This window comes from Canis lupus, chromosome 19 (assembly GCF_011100685.1).
Source record: "Canis lupus familiaris isolate Mischka breed German Shepherd chromosome 19, alternate assembly UU_Cfam_GSD_1.0, whole genome shotgun sequence".
Taxonomy (NCBI): Eukaryota; Metazoa; Chordata; class Mammalia; order Carnivora; family Canidae; genus Canis; species Canis lupus.
In genome coordinates this window covers 32,875,607-32,898,874 of record NC_049240.1, presented here as the reverse complement: position 1 = coordinate 32,898,874, position 23,268 = coordinate 32,875,607, and the positions used below count along the sequence as shown (strand labels likewise).

The 23,268-nt window shown below is 40.5% G+C and overlaps 1 long non-coding RNA gene across 1 annotated transcript; it reads right to left on the bottom strand.

The window, feature by feature from the left end:
* Positions 1 to 1,766: 1,766 nt before the first annotated feature.
* LOC111091061 lies at positions 1,767 to 9,828 on the bottom strand. The gene is made up of 3 exons (XR_005373792.1): positions 9,759 to 9,828; positions 3,046 to 3,397; positions 1,767 to 2,519 (listed from the first exon to the last, which is right to left on the bottom strand). It is a non-coding gene; the product is annotated as an uncharacterized LOC111091061 (long non-coding RNA).
* Positions 9,829 to 23,268: the final 13,440 nt, after the last annotated feature.

Here is a 23,268-nt window from a genome sequence, read left to right as displayed (position 1 = left end):
ACAGGAGGAGCCACTTCCCATGGCAGTTAAAACCTCAACTCGACAGGACACAAAACCATGGCTGCTCAGAAGCCCAGTAGGTTTTCTGATGAGCTCCCCATCATGCTCACACAGGCAGCTATCCGGTGGGAGGGCTCAGAGTGCTACCATTTAAGCCATGGAGTGAAATCCTGCAGTCACAGGAATCATTTGCTCATTTTACTGACAATTCAAATCAAAGGAGGAATGTTCCAGAATTTGAAACTACCACTTTCTTTCTCTGTGGCCCTGAATGGTTACAATCGGAGCCTCCATTTCCTGATCTGTAAAATGGGATCGTAATGGCCTTTTCCTCACTAAACTTCTGTGAGGTTTTAATGAAGTAATAGGAGAGCATTTTGTGCAGTGATTGGCATGCAGTAGGCATGTAATAAATGTTTCTTGTTACCTTCACCTTGCACCTCTTGCTTATAACCCTTCCCTCCTTCCCTCCTGTCCTCCACCTTCACCCCACCAATAACATAACTGTTACTTAAAATCAAACTACAGAAGCCACTTGATGGAATGAGCACTGAGTGTTGTACTATATGCTGGCAAATGGAATTTAAATAAAATGTTAAAATAAATAAATAAATAAAACCAAACTCAAAAGCTTTGCTTCCTCTCAGAATGTGTCCTTTGACCAGTTGTGGGGTAAGTTGGGCCTATGAACAATTTCTGTACTATGAGCCCACATCTCCTTGCCTCAGCGCAGACCTCACAGCCCCTGCCTGGATCTTGCCACTGACTCTTTCTCCACAGACTCTCAGCCACCATCTCTTCCACACTCCAGGTGGCTGCTGGGCCAGTCCTGCAATGTTGATCTCATTTGTGACTCTGTGGCTGAAAATCCTTTTGTGGTGCCTTGATGCCTTCGGGTGAAGCCCAAGCTGTCAGTCCACTGTGCTTGTCTCCACGGGACTGGGTCTTCTGATCTAGCTGGCGCCTTCCATCCCCACCTTGGCCGACAAGCATCTCAGCTCTCCCTCTTTTCAGAAGGGCACCCCCCTGATACCCACCACCACCCCACAGGACCTACAGAACACAGCAGCGTATTTATTTAGTGAGTCAGCTCCACAGATCTCTTCTTGGAAGCCTTTCCTCACACACCACACCCCGGGCAAACAGATCACATCCTGCATTTGTATCTCTGCCCCCGCATCTGAACAATAAGCTCTGCTACTTACTTCTTATACATCTGCTACCATCTTGACAAGGGAAACATCTGAATGAAAATTAAAACAAACAAAATAACAGCCCACTTTTATTGTTTTGCCAGTGCCAGGCACATTCAAGACACTTCAATGCTTAATCCACTTAATCCTCATGACACAATGAAGAAGTTCCTGTTATTATCCCATTTTACAGATGGGGAAACCAAGGCACAAACACGATTCCAAGATCAAGCAATGAGTAGGGAATTTATGCTCAGTGTTTAACACAGAGCTGATGTGTAATAGCTGCTCGGTGAATTCTGTGGGTCTGAAATCTTTTGTTTGTGGTTGAACTACTCCAAATTCAGTTGGGTTAGAGGCTACCCTCTCCTATCCTGGTTAAGACTATTCACCTGTGGGGTCCTGAGCATGTATGCCAGGCTGAGGCCACATGATATGGGACTCAAGCGGGTGCCTGGCTGGTATGCATCCCCCCTCTCCAGCTTCTCAGTTAGTTGTTCTGTGAATTCATAGCACACAAATATTTTATGACTGCATTTATTCTTCATAACAATATGAATGAGCAACTGAATAAAAGCCGAATCCCTTGTGAAGCCAGAGGAAGAGTGATTAAATTATAATCATCCTGGATTAATTAATCTATAATATTTGCTCTTTATATGAAAGAAGAAAATCAGCCTTCAACATAAAGGTTATGTACTCCTGAGGTCTGTGTCTTAATAAAGGAAAGGCTTGGGGAAAAAACTTGACAAGCCCCCAAGATACGACATGTTGTAAATGTAGACAGAAGGTTATTACTGATATAAAATATATTCAATGTAATTATCAGCCACAACAAATAATCAGAGCAATGATAATGAATAATTAACATTTTTATACTCCTATAGTAATGTTTCTAATAGATAAGTGCACAACATTGAATTAATTTATTGTGCTATAGTGTTTTTAGTAATGAAAATTGCCTAATCAAAACATCTCTTCCACGGTATTGCCAGATATTGGCAGAAATCACCAATAGGGTTTATTTCTTTGTTTTCAGGTCTAATTGTAGTAGAGATGCTGTGAAATATTTAAAAAAACCTAAGTAGAGAAACTGCAGGAAGAATAAACTCAAAGCATAGATCTCAGTTCTGGGGAGAATACATTTCAAGACATTACTTTCAATCCTTGGTGTTAAGGGTTAATAAGGGTGTAGGAAGCAGTTGTGCCAGTGCCTGAGGAAAAAATAAAGCTGTACACAGAAGAAGGGGTCTTGTGAGTCAGATTCACAAAGGTATTCCATGGGAGTCCCTTTATTCCAATCGCCTCTTCCTCGGGTCTTCCTTTCTACAAAGCAGGAAAGAGAATGATGACCTCCATCAGCAATTTCACTACAAAGTTCAAAGTCACATTTTGTCCATGTGTTGGATTGTAATGATCTGTTTCTTAAACCTGCCTTCCTCATCAAGTATGGCAAGGGCCACCTTCCATTCCTCTTTTTATCTTCAGGGCCTCACCCAGTGCCTGGATCCTCAGTGAAATCATTGAGGAGTAAATGAATTGCAATCCTATCTACTTCTACTGCCAGTGGGAGATATAAATGTTAATGGATCTAACATGGTCATAATCTCATCCCTTTAGACTCTATTACCTAAAGCAAGCCTGGTGGCCTAAGATATTGAGGAGCAGTAATATGTGAACAATGATTGATTCCACTTCTATTAAGAATTCCCATGAAGCATAAGTCAACAAATAAAGGAGCCCCCTCTTCTGAGTGTGATGGGAAGTGTTACCCAGCAGCGCATGACATCAGTTAAGACTTATGGGGAGAGACCAAATGGTTTCTTAGACACCTTATTCCTGTTGTTCTTACCAAAGGTTCTCTATAGCAGCCACTTTTTGAACCCCAAAGTGCATATCAGTCCCCTGCAGTATTGTTAAAATGCAGATTCTAATCCTGTAAATCTGAAGTGCAGTCTGAGATTCCACACTGCTTATAGGCTCCCAGGTCATGCCAGTTCTGCTGATCCCACGTAGCATAGCAAAGATCTGTAGGACCTCTTCATCTCTGTTTCACTCTCTGTTTAGTTGCTTTTAGATATACATGCACTGGGGACAATCTGGTCATCTCAATTTGCCATGATGTGGCTGTTTTGCTCAAGAAGCTACAAAGGAATCAACTTTGTCCACCTGGTATCTGCAGAGTCCAACTGTGTATACAGGATCTAGAGAGAAACAAACAGCTTCGTAAGGGCTAGGCATATATGCTAAAGGAACATTTATGGTGTGACTGTGTCTCATTTTCAAATGTAGTAGAGTTGCATGGTTATGTGGTCTGTGACAACCAGAACATGCCTGCCTATGTTGGTTACGTACCATCCTCACATTAGTATCTCTGCATTATTTTCACACCAACCACCAGAATTTTGTCCAAAAATTGAAGGAGATAAAAAAGAATGAAAAGAAAACGAAATAGCTGAATCTATCATAGCAAAAACTACTGTAGTCAACAACTGCTCGGAGCCTGATTCTAAATCTTTTTTTTTTTTAATTTTTATTTATTTATGATAGTCACAGAGAGAGAGAGAGAGAGAGAGAGAGAGAGAGAGAGAGGCAGAGGGAGAAGCAGGCTCCATGCAGGGAGCCCGACATGGGATTCGATCCCAGGTCTCCAGGATCGCGCCCTGGGCCAAAGGCAGGCGCCAAACTGCTGCGCCACCCAGGGATCCCTCGGAGCCTGATTCTGTGACAAACCTTTTACCTGCCACTGAGGCAACTGAAGGGGCTTAGGAATCTGATCAAAGTTGTAGATCTCAGATGTTGCAAAGCTGAGAATTAACCCCATGCTTTCATGAGTCCAAAATTCATAGTTTGGACAATTGCAGGAACTGTCCAGACCCAGTGACTTGGTCATACGTGGTCCAAGGCACTGTAAGACCAGAAAGTATACAACAGACAAGTATCCTATAAGGGCTTATGCTTTGATAAATGACATAAAGCATGCTCATAACAAGAGAAATCACCATGGCTCTGTAGATTCACCCCAAAGTGTGGGGAGGGTCCAACATAAAACCACCCAGAGAAAGAGGAATCATTGCAAACCAGGGTTGCCACCAATGGCTTCATTAAGATGATTAGGACCAAATTCAGCTCTAGAGAGTGTGTGCAAGTTGTGGGTCTTTTGGCCAGTAACAAAAGTGGACTGCACCAAACCTGGCTGGACCCGAGACTTCCATCCTGCCATGCCTGGGACTGAGCCAGGGCCTTGAGGTAAATTTGGTGAAGCAGGCAGAGCTGGACTTAATGAAGAACACAGGCTTTTTCTCTGCTTTTACGCCAAAGGCAGGCCCGATCTCCTCTCAGCCTCCATGAGGATTCCTAATGCAATCTCTTTAATTCCTGTTTTCAGATTTCTTGAGGGGTCCAAAGAAATTTGAAAAGAGGAACCTCCATGTTTAGCCACTATTGATTTATTTTGGTTCCGGTTGGCAGATTTTTATATAAAAACAAAGAACAAAGTAATTCTCCAGGGCTGGCCTGAGCTGATTACATTAGAACCTGTTCTACCCTGTAGAACTGGGGAGGGCCTGATTTCCATCTGAGCAGCAAGCCTAAGACCAAGAATGACACAGACACATCAACAGAGGAAAAAGAAAACTTAAATACTTGCATGTTTGGGGAGTAAAATTCTGCTACGGAAGGAGTGTGGCAAGCAAATGGCTTTCACTGCTGAGTCAAAATCTTGAATCAATTGGTTGACCTATATTGGTTGAATGTATTATTCATTGATCCTCTGGATTTTACCAGCATAGACACACAGTTTCAAAGATATGTCAGTTAGGAACTGGCTATAAGTGACTGCAATCTGAAAAACAATGGCTTAGATGATTGAAGCACAAATAAGGTATCTGGAGGGAGGTCAGGCAGGGATGCTGAAAAGGCTCCTCGAAGCCATTAGGGGCACAGACTTCTCCTGTTTTCTGTTCTGTCATCCTTCCCATCTGCTTGTTGCCTCATAGAGATGAGACGGCTGCTATATCTTCTTTACTATTGCTTCTAAGCTCCAGGCAGAAGTAGAGAAGATAAGAGGCAGAGAGACATATGCCAGCTCAGTCTCCCCTCTTTTTTAAGGAGATTGCCTCAGAAGTTCCACCCAAAAGTTCAGCTAATATTTCATTGACCTGAACTGTTCCCAGCACCATGATTGCCATAATCAATATATCAACCATGTGCCTCAACCCAAAAGTTTCCTGTAAACCCATCCCAGTCAATCCCTTCTTCTAGTCCTACCCCCAGACAACCACTTATCCCTGCATTTTCTGAAGGAATCAAACCATCACTCAGTTTTGAGAAAGGCCAAGCCAGACCTCAATAGTGGAGGACAGTGACTCTAGAAGCCACAGTAAAATGCAAACGTGGTTCTGATGATTATGTGGTCTTTGTTATTGGCAGGATGTAGGTGGTGGCCAAAGCTATAGGATCTGATGTGATAAGATGGAGAAAGGAGCAAAAGAGATGAGGAGATGAGAGGCAGGAGAAGGAGAGAAAAGGAAAAGAGAGGACGCATCAGGGCAGATGAGAGAGCCTGGTCCAACAAAGCTTCACTGAGGAGATGCAACAGGTGAGAGTCTAAAAACTATGATCACAGTTTCCAGATGCGGTGGGGGAAAAGGGCTTCCCAGCAGAGGGAAGCACAAGTGCAAGTGTATGGAAGTTTGAGAGGGTATGAACTGCATTAGTTCTAGCAGGAAGGACCATTAAAACGGTAGCCAAGTCCCTGAGGATCACATGTGATGTTGTAAGCACTCTCCATGGGGGAGAGTCATTGAAAGATTTTAAGGATGGGGAATCATATGATCACATTTGCATTTTAGAGTGGAAAGCCTGGCTGAAATCTGTAGGCAAAATTGAATAATCGCAAAATTAAGGAGTTAGAAGCAGGTACAATGAATGATCCAGGTGAGAAGTCACACGGGTTGCTGTGGAGATAGAGTGGAAGAGGGAAGCGGAGGAAGAGACTGGTGAAGATAGTAAGGAGGTAGGATAGGCAGGTTATTTAGATTAAGCAAGGTCACAGAGCAAAGAAAAGGCAGAGTGGAAGTTTCAACCTGGCCACATGACCTTGAGCAAGTTACCTAATCTTGGGCCTTAATCTCTTCATTTGTAAAATAAGGCAAATAATAGTACCTGTTGGTGAGGTCATTCTCTGTGAGACTGAGTTTCTGCACATCTAGTGAGCAAGGCACTGACTGCCTTTTGTTTTGGATTCTCTTTTCAAGGATGTTTATATTGCTCTGGAAGATGTGGGTCATGTCTCCCTCCAGAGTGAAGCGTAGGCATGTTTACTGCCTGTTATATAAGATTCAGGTCCCCCAAGCTCAGAGTTTATCTCCTGAAACTCAACCCACTGTGGGTTGAGGTGCCATCTGGCCCTCTTTGTACCACTCTGAGGGAATTGTCACAAAAGCGTGGATATTCTGGCCACTTCTGTTGCTGTGAGGAACATTGTTCTTTGTCTTTAAGCCAAAAATCTACCAGCATCCAACAAATGCTGACAGGCTAACTTGTTAGCTGGAAAGTAGGGTTAAGTCTCATTCGGACCTTTCATGGGTCCTATTACCTATGTCACAGTGATTGTTGTGATTAATAGGGTTTACACTTGTAGACCAGTGGCTTCTAGTAAGCACTCAGTAAGGGTCTTGTGACGGAGCAAGCATAGTGTCTTTTTTTTTTTTTTTAAAGGTGACAATGTGTTTATTTTACAGGGATAGGTACATAGCAATAAGTGTAGTGTCTTTTGAGTATGCCTCCTGTTGCCTGCCTGACTGACTGCCTGGGCTCAAAGCTGGCTCTGCCACTTACTGGCCATAAGAATTTGGGACTATTTCTTCACCTCAGTGTCTCAGTTTCTTCTTCTTTCAAATATACGTAATAATAATAATGATAATTAGCTCATGGAGTTGTAATAAAGTTTCAATGAGATGATGCACATACAATGCTTAGACATTATCCAGTATTTAGTGAGCTTTTAAAAAAGTATAGCCATTGTTACTGTGTTATTATTTTTTGCAAGAGATGAACCATTATCTATAGAAATAGAAGCATTATTTGGCTATATTTCAAGAAGTTGTTAACCAGTATTGACTCTGTGGGTACCAGTTTAATTTCAACCTTAAGATGATGGTGATGATGATCACTAACAAATATTGGGCATTTTTATATACTGGGCACTATGCTATTACTTTTGTATGCTTTATCTCAATCTACAAAGCCATCCTATGTGATATTATTTTTATTGTTATTTTACTGATGAGAAAACTTAAGTCACTTGCCTAAAGAAATGATGGAGTCACGACTCACACCAAGAATATCTGATTCCAAATCCTACGAGGAGATAAAATATCTCAAACTGCAACTGCCCCCATGGTGACAGTGTGGTGGTTTGTCCTCTCATATGAATTATATTCCAATTTAATCTAAAGAAACTCATAGTAGACATCTGGAGTGGTCACACCTGGATCACTTACTCTAAGTTTAACATCACCAACTTCCTTGACACCTCAGCAACTACTGTCCAGGAGCAGAGATTACTTAGGAACTTATACCCATGCTCCATTCCTCTAGGAGGGCTACAGGAGGTGACTACACAGAAGCCCACTGTGCCAGCTAGGGTACTTTCAGCAGCACACAACTAAAAACTCTAAACTGAGTGGATTAAACAGTGATGAACACTTATTATCCCATAAGATGAGTTAATTCGGCAATATAGTAATCCCTCATGGACCTAAGTTCTTTGCATCTGTCTGTTCTATCACCATTACAGTTTTTGGTCCATTCCTTATCTTATTATTATTATGAGAAAAAGCTTCCAGTAGATATCAGCTCTCCATGACACATTGGCCTGAATTATCTCTCTTGTTCATACTCAAAGCAGTCAGTGGCAAGGAATGTGATGTTGTAAAGACTGTATTAGACCAAGCAGCATTCACACCCAGGGGATGGAGTCATAGATAAACATGAAAACTGGAATAAAATAGGATACCATTGGGGTGCCTGGGTGGCTTAGTCAACTAGGCATCTGCCTTTGGTTTAGGTCATGATCCCAAAGTCCTGGGATTGAGCCCCAAGTTGGGCTCCCTGCTGGGGGGAGGTTTGCTTCTCCCTCTCCCTTTGCCTGCCACTTCACCTGCTTTTGCTCACTCTCTCTCATTCGCTTGCTCTTTGTCAAATAAATAATAAATAAATAAAATCTTTTTTTTTTAATGGGATACCATTGGGAAAGATTGGATGTTGGTTAAGTAGCCAGTGTTTTCTATAGCTACCTGAAAAAAAAAATATGCTGGATCATTAAATTTCTCCAGCCCATATAATGTGCCTATCTTTCTGCCCGACATTTGATTGGCTTAACTAGCACTTTTCCAGATAAAATGAGCACGTAAATAAGGAAGAGAAGAAAATGTACTTTCTTTGCTATCTGCTAAGCTACCATCCAGAGTTCCGTCTGGGGGATCCCTTTCAATTACTGGACCCTTCCAGACATGTCCTAATCATTTTGACTCCTAGTGAGAATGGATTAGACTCAAGCTAGCAACATTGCTAACTACACACTCTTGGCAAAACTGAGGCTCAGATACATATTGCATAACTTGCACAAGGATAAAAAGTGGTAACTTGAGATTCAAATCTACATACTGGATTGTGTATCCCAACCTCTGTCACTACTTGGTGGGAAACGATTTAACATTTTGTTTCCCATCATTGGCTTAATGAGCATATGTAAAGCCCGTAGAGCATAGGAGGCACACATAAAAAGAAAGCAAAGAAGTGGCACTGTGAGGTACAAAGATGCACAGTAAGCAAAGCTAGGATGAGAGATGGACTGGACTGGGATTCATAAGAGAAGATGGTGAATATTTGTTCCTAAGCAACACTGCACTGTAAACAGTTTTTTTCTTTTGTTAAAATCATCTGCTTGTGTATCTAAAAGGGAAAGTTAAAAAAAAAAAACTCAGTTTCCAAATCACGTGTTTTTTAAGAAAAGCATTTAGAACTCTGCCTGCAGCAATTAAATATTCCCAGCTACCCAAGTTCATTTTCTGTTAACTTTATTGAATAAGTGGAAACCCAGGTTAGCAAATTCTTTATCTTTTATTAAGCTACCTCTTCAGCATCTGTCTTAAGTGATTTGAAAAGTGGTTTTGGGTCTCCCTCCTTCAGATTTTCCCCATTTTTCTGTGCAGATATCTATCTGGAAACACTACTAAGCTGAGAAAAGGTGAAAAGCAAATACTAAACAAAATGTTAAAAGCGCTAAGAACTTATAATTTGTTCAAAATATAAAAAAAGAATTCATAGACAAAAGATTTACATTTTACAAAATTGAGAATAGCTGCATAACCCAAAACAAATTAAAAATCATTGCTCTATTTTTTATCAAGATGCAGAATAGTTTGACCTAAGATTTCAATTATGCATATCTCAGCAAATTCCTGTATTTGATTTAAAATTTTTTTAATTTAACTATGGCTGACACACAATGTTACATTAGTTTTGGGTGTATAACATGATGATTCAATATCTCTATACCTTATTCCGTGCCCACCACAAGTGTGGCTACCATCTGTCACTCTGCAATGCTATTATAATTCCACTGACTGTATTTCCTATGTGTGCCTTTTATTCCTGTGACTCATTCATTCCAGAACTGGAAGCCTGTATCTCTCACTTCCCTACACCCACTTTGCCCATCCCCCACCCTCTCTCCTCTGGGAACCACCAGTTTATTTTCTGTAGTTATAGATCTGATTCTGCTTTTTATTTGTTATTCATTTGTTTCATTGTCTGTATTTGATTTTCATCTTTAAGTAAAATCTCAAGTTATATGGATGGGCTATTAAAGATTTCAGAGGCTGAGTCAATAGCATTCATTATCATGAAAAGGATTATTATCATCCTTTACATTTGGGAAGCACTGTTTATATGCATTTATCCAATAGGAAGAGTCCATCGATCACTGATAAAATATTTATTATACATTGCATGCCCTATGGCAAGCCAGGAGCAGATTTCAAATAACTGGGATATCAGATACTGACCTGAGTACCCACAGTAGAAGCAGATGTATCATGATTAGTAAATTCTTTCTCTAACCCAAAGAGAATGACACTTGAATTTCCTGAACAGCTTAAGTTGAATGTCAAAGATGAGCTCTCCTCAGGAAGTAGAGTGAACACTAGGAAATTACTCAGGTCAAAAAGAAGAATCAATAATGTATAGATTAGGAATAGAACAAGATAGAAAGGGTTGGGTGGATGAAGGAAGAGCCCTTCTTAGCCATTCCAAGGAGTGAGATACAGCTGGCTGGGAAAGACTCCTTTGCCATCACTCCATCTACCATCTGTCATCTTCATTTTGAGTGAGTTCAGAGCTTGGAAATGTGGGTTGACTACCTGAGGTCTCCCAGGTAGTTGGACTGAGCCAGGTTTCTTGAATCCAGCCAGTTGTTCTCAATTCTCAACTCATCTTCTCTTACCAAAATCTCCTAATAATTCCCTCTGCTCAGGAAATCCACATCAACTGAGTGAGTCTTGAAAAAGATACATCATGGAATAGAGAATTTCCAGGTTGGAAGAAACATCAGTGCTCATCCAGCCTCTTCATTTAAAAATGGTAAGATGGAGAGCTGTAAAGGCTTCATGAGATTTCCACCATCACCTCTTTTACAGCCTTCTTGCTGTAGAAGTGATATAGAAGAAAAAGAAAGAAGGGAGGACGGCCAACATCTTTTAGCCCAGCAAACACCTCTGCTTCTTCCCTCACTGTTGCCTCATTTACTCACTCACTCCATCTCTTCTTTCATGATGAAAATCAAAATAGGTGGTGAAACCTGGGAGCCTTCCACTAACTCCACTCCCTCTGCTCATCTTCTCAACCCAGATATCAACTGCCAAATATCTCCTTTACTCTCCTCAACCACCACCTCTTCTCTACTCTGCTTCTTCTTCTGCATTCCTTACTTCTCACCAAGGTCATTTCTATTATAACCTTGTCACCTCTCCAAGCTTGTCCATTTCCAGCCCACTTTTCACACTTGCAGTGTGTGCATTTGACTATAGCACTTTCCAGATGAAAATCCTTTATGGCCTAATTATTTTCAGAATAAAATTTAAACTTGCTGTACAATTATACAAGATCCTTCCTCATCTGACTCCTGCCCTTTCCAGCTACAACTCCCTTACCCATTTATTCACTGAATACAGATAAGTGGAGCCTGGAAAGTATGCCAGGCAATCTAAGCACTGAATGCACATGCACACACTTAGCCATACATTGCCCTTTATGCTTCTGCTCTTAAAGGTTTCCCAAGGTGCCATTCTTTCTCAAACTCTGTTTATCTGCTGCAACTCTGACCCTGTTTCTCCTTTCTCACTCCTACTTATACTTCTTTTTGTTTTACTTTATACTTTTGTCCTTGGATTGGGTATATTCTCCTCCAAGAATCATTCTCTGACCACCTATGCTGGATGAATGACTGACATTTTTCCTTAGTTCCCAGAACTTTTCATACATCATGGAAATTGTTGGTTTGTCTACATCCCCCATTAGCTGTAAGTTTGTGGAAAGCAAAGGCTATTTTTCTATCTCTGTACCCCCAGCACATGATCTGTTGCATAACAGCATAAAAAGCATTTAATAATTATTTGTTGAATGAGTGAATATATGAATGCAGTCTTATCCTCCTAAACAGGTGGCTGTTAGTCCTTCTTAGCCTTGTCTGTGGGACTGGACTTCTTGGCTATACAATTTCATCTCTAGAGTATATAAGGATGGTTTATAGACCCAGAAAAAGGAAAAAAAGACTAAGGATTTTAGCATAAACCAAAAGAAGTTTTAAAAGACCAAAACAATTCTTCTGCCACTGTTTTCTGTGCAACCTTGGGCAAATCACCTCCTTTTTATTTTCTTCATCTGTAAATGGTGGTGAGGAGGACTGAAATTTACCCTAAAGTCATATACATCATTTGGCAAGACAATTAACAAGTGCTTCAATATCAACGTCTAGAAACTTAACTGGAAAAATTGACAAGCTAAACCTTAAATTCATATAGAAATTCAAGGGACCCAGAAGAGCCAAAGCAATATTGAAAAAGAAGAAAAAGGTTGAAGGACCCACGCTTCTCAAATTTAAAACATACTACAAAGCTACAGTAATCAAGACAGAGTGATACTGGTCTAAAATTCAGTGTATAGACTAATGGCTTAGAATTGAGAGTCTAGAAATAAACCTTTACACTTACAATTGATTTTTAACAGGGTGTCAAGACAGTGCAATTGGAAAAGAATAGTCTTTTCAACAAATGATAGTGGGGCAATGGCATATACCCATGCAAAGGAATGAAATTGGAGTGCTACCTTAGACACATACAGAAACCAAGTCAAAATGAATGAGAGGAATGCCTGGGTGGCTGAATGGTTGGGCGCCTGCCTTTGGCTCAGGTTGTGATCCTGGGATCCAGAACTGAGTCCTGCATCAGGCTCCCTGCAAGGAGCCTGCTTCTCCCTCTGCCTATGTCTCTACCTCTCTCTCTCTCTCAGTCTGTATCTCTCATGAATAAATAAATAATATTTTTTTTAAAAAGAATCAGAGATCTAAGTGAAAGAGTTAAAATTATACAGTTCTGACAAGAGCATAGGCTTAAATCTTTATGACCTTCATGACCTTGGATTAGGCAAAAGCACAAGTGACACCGACAAAAACATTAACTGGACATAAAAAAAAATGACAAGCTTCTGTGTTTTAAATGACATGTTAAGTAAAAAGAAAAGACAATTTACAGAATGGGGGGAATTTTTCAATTCATATATCTGACAAAAGGCTCATATATAGAATATATGAAGAACTATTACAATTCAATAATTAAAAGACAAATATCCCAATAAAAATGGGCAAAGGATCTAAATAGGTATTTCTCCAAGGAAGATATACAAATGGCACATGAAAAGATGTGCATCATTAGTCATCAGAGAAATGCAAATCAAACCCACAATGAGATACTATTTTGGATGGCTGTAATCAAAGATAGATAATAGCAAGTATGACAAAGAGGTGGACAACCTGGAACCCTTATACATTACTGAATGTTAAATGGTGCAGCTGCTTTGGAAAATAGGCTGACAATTCCTCAAATGGTTAAGCATAGTTACCATGTGATTCAACAATTCTATGCCTAGGCATAAACATAAGAGAAAGGAAAGTATATGTCCTCAGAAAAACTTGAACACGAATGGTCATAGCAGCATTATTCATAATGCAGCCAAAGTTGAAAGCAACCCAAATGTCTATCAACTCACTAATGGATAGATAACATTGTAGCATGTCCATAAAGGATTATTATTAATCCATCAAAGGAATGAAGTACTGTTTCATGCTACAACATGCATGAACCTTGAGCGAAAGTAGCCACTCACAAAGGACTACATATGGTATGATTCCACTTATACTTACTCCATTTCCATTATAAAATGTCCAGCATAAGCAAATCTACGGTAACATAGATTAACAATTTCCTAGAACTGAAAGGGATTGAAGGATTGGGGAGCAGTGGCTAAGAGGTGTGGGGTTTCTTTGTGGGGTAATGAAAATATTTTAGGGCAATCCGGGTGACTCAGCAGTATAGTGCTGCATTCAGCCCAGGGCCTGATCCTGAGGGGATCGAGTCCCACGTCAGGCTCCCTGCATGGAGCCTGCTTCTCCCTCGGCCTGTGTTTCTGCCCTTGTGTGTGTGTGTGTGTGTGTGTGTGTGTGTGTCTCATTAATAAATAAATAAATAAATAAAATCTTTAAAAAAAAGAAAAAATATTTTAGCGATGTGATGGAATACACATTGAATTTTACACTTTAAAATGATGAATAATATGGTATGGGAATAATATTTCAATAAAATTGGCAAAAACAAATTAAAAAAGCTACAGCCCCACCCCTTAAGATTATTTTTCATCCAGAGGATCTTCTTTCTTTGGAGCCTCTATATCCTGTGCTTTCTGCTTGTCAGCCAGGGGCTTAATTACCCAATGCATATGCACAGACACACTCATACAGACATATAAACACACACGCTCACACACACACACTCATTCACATGGACTCATACACAAACACACACATGCAATCCGACTCATACAAACACAAACACACACTTATACGCTATTCAGCCCTTCAGGCACAATGAGTACCCTGGCTTTTTGGCTGGGGCAATAGCTAGGGACTAACATAAATCAGTACCAAAACAATTGTTTTCATTTCTTTTTCCCTTGAGCCGGAGGAAGAGTAGAGAAGGGAAGAATGGACGTCTCACTTTGAACTTCTCACTTTGCTGCGTGTGTGGGACTCTGACCTCACTTCAGCAGCCTCCAAGCACAGGTCCCAGGAGTGAAAGAAATAATGAAGTCTAGTTGGAGCAGCTGATGCCGCCTTCTCTGTGTCTCTGAGAGGCAGCTGCCTCAGAGTTGTGATTGCAGGAGAGCCAGACAGGACTATGCCCACAAATCTCCACCCCACACCCTATTCCTGGCATAAGACTAGTAGAAGGAGCTCACTTATTTGGCACAGATAGCTTTCAAACTGCTGTGATTCAGGTGCTTGGCTTGCCAGGATCTGTTCCATCACTGTGGCCCCCACCTCAGGAGGTAGACTTGCTGGATTTAAATATAATCCCACCTCCGATGTTTCTAGCAGCAATGGCCACGATAGCCAAACTGTGGAAGGAGCCTCGGTGTCCAACGAAAGATGAATGGATAAAGAAGATGTGGTTTATGTATACAATGGAATATTACTCAGCTATTAGAAATGACAAATACCCACCATTTGCTTCAACGTGGATGGAACTGGAGGGTATTATGCTGAGTGAAGTAAGTCAGTCGGAGAAGGACAAACATTATATGTTCTCATTCATTTGGGGAATATAAATAATAGTGAAAGGGAAAATAAGGGAAGGGAGAAGAAATGTGCGGGAAATATCAGAAAGGGAGACAGAACATAAAGACTGCTAACTCTGGGAAACGAACTAGGGGTGGTAGAAGGGGAGGAGGGCGGGGGGTGGGAGTGAATGGGTGACGGGCACTGGGTGTTATTCTGTATGTTAGTAAATTGAACACCAATAAAAAAAAAAAAAAAAAAAAAAAAAAAAAAAAAAAAAAAAAAAAAAAAAAAAAAAAAAAAAAAAATCCCACCTCCTTGATTCAGGAAAGGTCCCTGCCCTAATTACAATCTTTGATATGCAGTAAGAAATTTGCCATTGACTTTTGGGAAGTTCTTTGCTCTTAAAAAAGTCTTGGAAAGTCTCTTGTTTCCTCTTCCTGGACATGGACTAGGAAACATGTAGCTGATTGCTCCGGGGAGCCATCCTGCCCTCGAAAGGGGCAGGCTCGGTGTATTCCTGGAAAGAGTAGGAGTGACAGGATGAAGTTCAGTCCTTGGCGACAGCCTCCAGATCAATCAGTCCTGGAATTGTCTCTTTTTTTTTTCGACTTCCTGTTATGTGCAGCCATAAATCCATCTGTAGTTGAGGCTATTTGGCTTGAGATTTTTGAGCCTTGATGTTGAAAGCATCCTAACTGTTGAAGAGACTTCCAGAGGGTGTGTATCACAGCTTGGAGGGGACAGTGATGGCAGTTAAGCTGTGGGAAGGGTGCTCTCCCACTTGCCTGTGTATCTGTGAGCAGACATTGTATGCAGCGAGTATGAGGATTTTTGGACGACTGAGTTCAGTTGCTCATTCACTCATTCATGAAACAAGCCCATGTTAAGCCATCTCTATGCCCAACAAATCCCTTAATGTGAGGGGAGGGGTAAAGTGTATGAGTATGTATGTATGTGCAAATGTGCACACGTGTTTGTTTTCTTCCAGAGGATTATTGGATTTGCTGCAATCTGCCCTCCTGGCTGAAGTCAGTGGCTCCATAAAGAGGAGTCCTTATCTCTACATCCCTCCCATGTCTCGTCGCTAATTCTGTGCTGACCAGAATGGCAAAGACTACTGTGACGGGGGGGGGGTGGGGGAGGTGGGGGCGGGTATGGTCAGTGCCAAGTGGTGTACAAATGACAGGCTCTGGCATTCATGATCTTTGCACCAGGAAGCAAGGCCTCAGACCTCAGAGGGGGCGGTGCACAAAGCACATCCAAACAAGGTTCATCTCCTATAATTGATTTCTTCTGGCAGGTCTGACCTCCTAATAGTGCCCCTGCCTAGGCTGGAGCTATTATAATTAGTCTCTGGTCCCCAAGACACCGACCACATGCTGACTTTAGAGACTGGCTTTCTGGGTTTAGAAACTTGTCAGAGGTAATTCACAAAGCAAATAATTCACTTTAAAAAACAGTGCTATGTTTTGATTCCCCTCCGCCCCCAGTTTTGCAAAGCTAAATTATGGTGTGACTTAACATTCAAATTGTTAATATCACACAGTGCTAGTATGTTAAATAAAAAATAACTATGTTATCCTCTCTATAGACCAAAATAGCCATTAGATTAAATTCTGCTTCTATTCCTACCTTTCAAATGTTTTAGTAAACTGGAGATATCCATTTCTGCAAAATGATAAATTAAAATGTTGTTAAGGCCAACAACCAGGGTTACATCTAATAACTAATCACTAGAGACATTTCTATCAAAATCAAGGAAAGATGAAGATGACCTCTATCAGGCACTATCATTTAAGATTATTGTGGAAAGTCTACCCAGTGAAACAGAATTTTAAAAATCAAAGGAAGAGATACCAGGAATAAAAGAAAAAGCAAATTATCATTATCTTGCAGAATCATGATGTGCTTTGTTTTAACAATGATCTCAATAATTATAACTGACTTCTCAATGAACTAGATACTTACCAACCAATCTGGAAAAATAAATGCTATTGTCTACAGTGATTATTTGATTTTGTGTTATTGTTCCAGGTAGGACTTCAACCCAATCATTATTGTCCACTGGCTAAAGGTTAGTCATTTCAAAGCTCAAGCCATCATATTCAGCAAGTGTTGTGCAACACCAAACTGGTTATGACTAGTAATCTGATATAATACTCGGGAGTGCAAATTTGCAAATCCTCTATGTCTTTGATTTTAAGTTGCAATTTTAAAATTGTAAATATTTGAAAAATTGAGTTGTATGTTAACGTTGATGTATATGTTTAATGAGTTAGTGTATCCTTTTTCCTGAATGGCTGTTATTAATTTATAGCCTTAGAATGGGACAACATTACCCCAAATTGGCTGCACGATGAGTGTTTTGTTGTGGTTTCCAGAGGGCCAAGTGGGTGTGTGGTAATGTCCACAGTGAGTATTTTCTACGTTAGACACACTAGGGCTCCCTGAGGCAGGAATATGGCAGCTTCGTCCAAGTGTGAGCCTGGTGTGTTGTATATAGTTCTTTCCAAACACTCTGGAGGACTGTGCTGGACCAACACCCAGGTTTTCCTTTAGCCCCCATGTAGAGAGGGGGTGTCTTTTCCTTTCAACACAGTTACTGATTAAGCTTTGTAATTTTCATAAGAGAGCTCTAACCTGATCTACCTGGTTGCTTATTGAGGTGTGTGACCTGTCATTTCCTCTGGAAAATGTTAACCCCAGGTTCTTGCTGCAGAGAACAACCTTGAACTCGCTTTCATCCCAAACTCATCAAGAGCTTGGTGATGAGAGCTAATGCCTGTAGATAATTGTCTGAGGGTCACACCGGCTCAAATCTTTCTCTAGATCGGTTATATTTAAGTGTTTCTTAACCATGGAAATGTTTGTTCAAGGATAAAAGAGATGGACACAAAGCTCTTGCAATTGAAGTGGATGAAGGAATAAGAACCTCATCTATACCTTTATTTTCACCCCCACCAGACCCCAACTCCGAGGAGAATCTGAGGAGATGGCAGAGTATACTTTAAAATCAATTATTCTAGACATCTTTCATTTGTACCTGAGTCATTCAAAATCACCAGAGAGCTGGTTCTAAGAACAATTGTTTTTATTCCCTGAACTTTGAATGTAAGCCATGAATCTGAATAAAGAGATATTATCAAAATGGGTGCAGGTGCAACTGTGCACACTCATTCACACACACAAACTAGCTAAATGAAACATATTGTTTCTTATTGAAGTTAATTGAAACTTACTGCAATTGTGCATGTCCAGATGGATACTTAAATTTTTTTTAACAAATTCTTATATGACAGGACATGCCAGCTACTATTCTAAGAGTTTGCAAATGTTAATTCACTTAAATTTCTTTAAAACCCTACAGGGTAGATTCTATAATTATCTACATTTTGTAGATAAAGAAACTGAGGCACAGAGAAGTTATGCAAATCACTCAAAGTCACACAGCTCTGAAGTAGAGGAGCTGGCATTTAAATCCAGGCATTCCAGCTCTTGAGTCTACTTCCTGACCCACTAGCTGCCTCCTCTTCATAAATGCCCACAGGAATAAAAAAAATCCTTTTGGAGTTTAGTAGTTGGACAAGCCATTATTCTGAATAGATGATTTTCTTAGAAGTTTTAGACACTGATTCTTATAACTAAACTTCAGGCCTCTTGACTGAGCCTTTAGGGGAGCTCAGAGGTATCAAGTCTGCTTGCAAGAGGCCCTCTCAACATCCCTACAAAATGTGAGCTTTTTGCAATCCTATACTTTTTTAATGTGGCAAATTTACAATATCCCCTGACCTTCCATGCTATGCACATGGTGGAAGGAGAGCCCCCTCCACTGACCACCACAGAGGTCTCACTCTCTCTCCTCTGCATTTCCAAAATCTCTACCCAGAAATCTCTCTCTCCACTGACCTATAGCATCCACCTTCTAGTGCTCAGAAGGTAAAAGCACCCATCAGACCCAGAGAAGCTCACATAAGCCCAACAGAAGAGACAAAGGAGAGGAGACACAGGACAGAGCAGTAGGCACAGGGCAGGCGTCAGGCCAGGCAGGTGTCCTGGCCAATAAGGGGAGCTGGTTAGCAGGCAAGAATTTGAATCTGGGCAGGCAGTGATGTCGTCATAGGATCTGACAGTTGACACTAGAATTTATAGGCAAAACCTCCAAGTCCCCCAGAGGGTATATGGAGAAGAATAATTATTAATTTTTTTAATTGAAGTGGGTGCCTTGTCTTATCCAGTTTATTATCAAAGCATATGAGTTTCCCTTACTCTGCAAAAGGAAATACCTACAGTTTTTGGTGGGGATTATAACAAGCTTTGAACTCACAGAGCAATCTGAGACAGGAACTCAGACATAGAAGCAATGACATAAGAAGTGAGATGGTTGGGTAACGGGGCACATTAGGGCTCCCTGCTGTGCAGGGAAATGGACTTGGCTGAGGAGTGAGGTTCTTGCGAGAGGTCAGGAGGAGGTGTCACGTGTGCCCCAGAAGTTGGGGACACTCATCAGAAAATGGAAAGCAAGTGCTTTAGCCAATCACATGGTCCTTGTAGCCCTGAGAGCTGTCTTGGGAGGTTCAGAGAAGCTGTAACCCTGGGCTTATATCCTGCAGTAGCTACCACCTGGTCACAAAGAGACAGGCAGAGGTTTAGGGAGTGTCTGTGTCCCTCCCCCACGAGTGCCTTGACCCCACTTTGCACATCCTGAACTTCCCCTATTGCCCTCTCTCTTCAGGTTATTCTAGGTATAAATTAAGAAGTTACCTCAGCAGCTCAGGCCATGCAACTGAAAGATGTGGATGTTGGCCCCAGGGATGTGAGCCCTGTGATAATGGGACCCAATCAGCTACAAGAGCTTTGTGTTGCCAATGTGTGGGCAAATGAGCCAGAAACCCAGATGAGTGAACAAAGCAAGAGCCTCACTACTGAAAGCAGGAGACCAGGCAAGAATTGGAAGGGCAGCTAAACCAAGAGATGACAAAAAAATGAAGCTAAGGCATCTGGGACCCTCTATTCCCAAGGCAGTGTTCTTTATTCAGCCTGTCCATTACCTCCCCCAGAGATACTTATTTTTAAAAATATCACATTCCAGATCCCATTCCCAAAGAGTCTAATTTGTCAGCCTGGGGTGGGCTCTTGCCTTGTTTTTTTTTTTTTTTGTTTTTTTTTTTAAGCACCCATATAATTCTAATATACCGCTGCGATTGAGAACCACTGTACCAAGCCTATTCAGGTATTCTGCATACTGGTGGGGTTTAAGAAGCCCTGGTTAGACTAACAGATGACCTTGGGGGCTGGTATTATTATTATTATTATTATTATTATTATTATTATTTTAAATTTTATTCATCCATTAATGAAAGGCACACAGAGAGAGGCAGAGACAAAGGCAGAGGGAGAAGCAGGCTTCCTGTGGGGAGCCTGGTGTAAGACTCGATCCTAGGACCCCGGGATCATGACCTGAGCCAAAGGCAGATGCTCAACTACTGAGCCATCCATGTATCCCTGGCTTTAATGAGCACAGAACACATGCTCCCCCCTCCCTCTTATCCAAGTTGCATTTTTACATTTCTAAGATTATTTGAATACTACAAGGTAAGAACGTGTCTGTCACTTCAAAACATAAAGCAACCAAAAAAAAAAAAAAAAAAAGACAGAACTCAAAGGAGAACTAGTAATCCATAATCACAACTGGAGATATTAACAAATAAAACAAACAAACAAACAAAGAAGAAAAAATATCATACTATATACTGATGATTTCAAACACAGAATTAACAAATATTACTAGATAACACGTTGACTTCCATCAACAAATAAAAAGCTGGCCAGGCTGAAAATGAACAACTTTCTTTAAATCTGTAAGAAAGAAGAGAACACAGAGCAAATCAAGATTGCCCCCGAGATTGGAGAGACAGACAGGTGGCCCAGGGTGTCAAGGCTTACTGGAGCAGAGACTCACAAGCAGAAACCACCATGGGAACCAATGCCAGGGTAGGAAAACCTGAGCTGCAATTGACAAATTGTTGGAAGCTCAGTGTGGACAGCTGGGAGTTAAAAAAAAAAAATTGCAAGGGAACCAAATCATATGTGTGCCCTCACACTTCTGTGAGTTTTCTCTCCAGTTGCGGGACCAAATTCTCACAGTAAGTATCAGAGAAAAATTTCTCCATGCTTCCAGCAGGGGGAGGGAAGAAGGAATTATTTTAAAATACAGTAAATAGGGGCAACCAATTGCTAATCACAAGAAGCTTATCAATTCACCTAAGGAGATGCTTGACCAGGGTTTAAATTGATTCTCAGAAAAATCATGACAAAACCACAGAATGCTTTCCTCCTACATGAACTCCCAAAACATGTGAACTACCTCAGGATTTGTGTGTAGATTTATTTGCTGAATTCATTGTCTTATCTCAATAGCATTTTCCCCTAGCCAGGAAACCCCTAGCTGTCTCTTTGCCAGTAACTATGGATGCCATGCCTGATATGGTCATCATATTACTCTCCCTCAGTTTTCAAATGAAGAAAAACATACCACGTTAAAAATTGCATTAGTCAGACTTATACCTTCAGTCATGCTGGGGTAGCTAGTTTCCGATTAATTTTCTTGCTAAAAACAGTTATAAAAACAATATAATTTGGAAAAAATGCTTGAAGTCATTAAATAATGACAAGAAAAGCCAGGATTTAAGGGACAAAGATACATAAGAAAATAGAAATGCTATGTGTTGAGTGTTATGGGTTGAATTGTGTCTCTCCCAAAATTTAAATGTTGAAGTTCAAACTCCCAGTTTCTCAGAGCATGACCTTATTTGGAAATAGGGTCTTGCAGATGTAATTTTAAGATGAGGTCATGCTGGAGTGGAATATGCACCTAATCCAATATACTTAGAAAGGGGGAAATTTGGACACAGAAACAGAGACACAAGAAACCATGTAAATTGGACATATGCTTTCCACAAGCCAGGGAACTATCAAAATTTAAGAATGAGTCCTAGAACATATCTTTCCACCTTCAGAGGAAGATGGTCCTGCCAATACCTTCATCTCAGACTTCTAGCTTCCAGAGCTGTGAGACAATAAATTTCCCTTGAGGAAGCAACCTAGTTTGTGGTACTTTGTTATAGCAGCTGTAGCAAACTAATACATTGGGTTTGCTATTTTGTATAAAACTTCCTCTTGAGTCATTTGTCAACATATAAGTTACATGTTGAGACACCAAGTAGGAACTGAAAAGCTAAAAACTAAACAGAGATTTCCATGGAGTTATAGTGCTGGGAAGTCAAAACCTGATCTTAGCACCTACTAAAAAGGAAGGGCCTTGTTAAGCAAGCTAGAATTTCAATTAAGATTCAGGAATTAAAAGAAAATGGAAGTATATAAGCATTGACTGGATCAAGGCAATATGGCTATGGTCTAACTGCCTATCAGGAGCAAATTAAATGCTGACTATAGGAAGATAACATACCTAAACCTCTACACTTTACTTGTATAAGCCAGCCCAGATACAGACCCACAGGTGTTTTGGATAATGTAGATATCAGACCAGGATTTTATAATATCTAAGATTAATACATTGAAAAAAAACAGATACATTTTGGTAAATTTCATCGCAGAATTGGAATCTATCTATAAAAAGTCAAGTAAAAATAAAACTATTGAAAGAAAAGGATGCCTGCGTGGCTTAATGGGACTCCTGGGTGGCTCAGCGGTTGAGCGTCTGCCTTCAGCTCAGGGCATGATCCCAGGATCTGGGATCGAGTCCCACATTGGGCTCCTTGCGAGAAGCCTACTTCTCCCTCTGCCTGTGTCTCTGCCTCTCTTTCTCTCTCAGTCTCTCATGAATAAATAAATAAATAAATAAAATTTAAAAAAAAAACTACTGAAAGAAAATTTGATAAACAAAGTTATTTAGTATATTACATCATGCAAAAGACAGAATTAGTAAACTGAAAGATAGGTCAAGAGGAAATATCCAGGTGGAAGCCCATAGATATTTAAGATCAGAAAATACAGACACTTCCATTAGAGACATACAGAACATGATACAGAAATCTACCATTAAAAAAAAAAAAGAAATCTACCATTTCTGCAACTGGAGTCCCCCCACCTTATCCCTCAAAAAATAGAGGGGGACAAAAATAATATTTGAAGAGATACTGATCAAACATTTTCCAAAAC